The sequence below is a fragment of the Phocoena sinus genome, chromosome 15 (genome assembly GCF_008692025.1).
Source record: "Phocoena sinus isolate mPhoSin1 chromosome 15, mPhoSin1.pri, whole genome shotgun sequence".
NCBI classification, from domain to species: domain Eukaryota; kingdom Metazoa; phylum Chordata; class Mammalia; order Artiodactyla; family Phocoenidae; genus Phocoena; species Phocoena sinus.
The window spans coordinates 44,829,882-44,831,740 of NC_045777.1; the positions used below are offsets into that span (position 1 = coordinate 44,829,882).

The 1,859-nt window shown below is 39.0% G+C and overlaps 1 pseudogene; it reads right to left on the reverse strand.

Annotated features, from left to right (window-relative positions):
- Positions 1–1,503: 1,503 nt before the first annotated feature.
- On the reverse strand, positions 1,504–1,603 carry LOC116741077 (annotated as a pseudogene).
- Between the last annotated feature and the right edge of the window lie 256 nt (positions 1,604–1,859).

Below are 1,859 nucleotides of genomic sequence, written 5' to 3' on the forward strand. Positions count from 1 at the left end.
TGTGCCTCACGGGGTCACACAGCAAAGGAATGTGTGTAAAGGACTTGGCATGTGGCCAAACACAGATTTTTTTTTTTTTTAATGGGGGCAGAAATAGCAGCTTTTGAGGAAAATTTTACCACCTCAGAAGCTAAGGAGAGGTAAGAGCAAGATGGACAGACCCATAGAGGATGAGGAATTCTGCCCCGTTCTCTCCCAGGGGTAACAAAATGTGCCTGCATTTTGGAAACAGAGACTTTGGGGGCAAAATTCCCCCTCTGTCCTCATGTGTAGACTTAAGGGAATCATATCCCTTCTCTGAACCCCACTGCTGGCGGCTTTCATGCTGGGGCTGCAGTCAGCTCAAGGCTCTGCTGAGAGTCCCTTGGGCTCTCTGTCAAAGATCTGGGTGCTGGAACCACACGCCTAAACCTTGCAGCTTCCTGGAGATTTCTGCTACCAGTTCTTTGTTGAATCAACCTCATCTTCATGATTCCACACTTTTCAATGGCATCATCTCTTCTCAGATAGTTTTCTCTACTGAATTTCCATCTGAACAGGGCACAAGAGCCCACCCAGACCAAAGGAAGCAGAACCACTCGGGTGGGGCCCAGTGATTCGTGTTTGAACAAACTCACCTGGGCTGAGGGTAATTCAGGCCTCAGAACCATGACTCTACCTCCTTAATTAATTGAGAAATTTTATCCACTTGATATCATGATATCATAAGGATGAGTTGGCCTCATACTACTTCTGGGTTTTGTTGACTTATTTTAGAAGTTTCTAGATTTATGCTTTATGTTGTTTTCCTATGTTATTTACTGCATAAAATACAGTTGCGTTATCACTGTAGGTGGGACCGTGTATTAATATTTGGTGTCCTTTGTGTGTCAGTTTATCACTTTTGCTTTAACTTTATCCTTGTCTGAATTATTACCGTGACTCCTAGCTTTCTCTTTGTTAACATTTGCTTGGTCACTCTTTGTCTAATCTGATTTCATTAGTTTCGTCTTTATTTACATTTTATTTACATTTATTCTACACTTATTAGTGTCATGTCATCCAAATGTACTAATCAAGCATGCCGTTTTATGTTTTACATGTTACTAGCTTTACTTTTGAGATTTTTATTTGTTTTCAATATACTTTTTATTTCCATCATTTGCTCTAAAAATTGCCTTTCCTTTCTTTGCTTTGCTTTCCCCCTTTCTTTTCCTTTCTCTCTTTCTTTCTCTTTCTTTCTCTCTTTTCTTTTCTTTTTGATATTTGAGGTATACGTGTGTTTGCCTTCCAGTAATTTGGAGGGATTATAGTACATTTTTAGTTGTCATTATTATTCATACGTCACACCTATGAATAATAAGTACACTTACGTCTTAATTTAAGAAGTATAGATAGCATCTATAGACTCCATCTTCCTATTTTTGCCACCTATAATATTGTTTTATTGTGTGTGTGTTTGTTTGTTTGTATGTGTGTGTGGTTCTTTCTACTATACCAGTATACTTAAAAACCTTTTTTCTTTTAAATAAGGAACGCTTTATGAATTTGTGTGTCATCCTCGTGCAGGGACCACGCTATTCTCTGTATTGTTCCAGTTTTATTCTATATGCTGCCAAAGCACACTTACAACTTTGTTAAATTTAGAGAGTGTAAGGAAAGATCCTTTCTTATCTTCTTTGGTGATGCAAGGAGAGCATTCCCTGGTCCACAGCAATGATCAGTCTTTACCTCCCCTAACACTGACGTCTGACTGGCCCCAGCTTGGTCTCGGTTGTGAAGTATCAACACACAGCTTCCCTCCAGAGAGAGAACAACTTGATAAAATGGTAAAATACCTCCGTCTGCCAAGTAAATTGCACTTATACTTTTTTTTATCA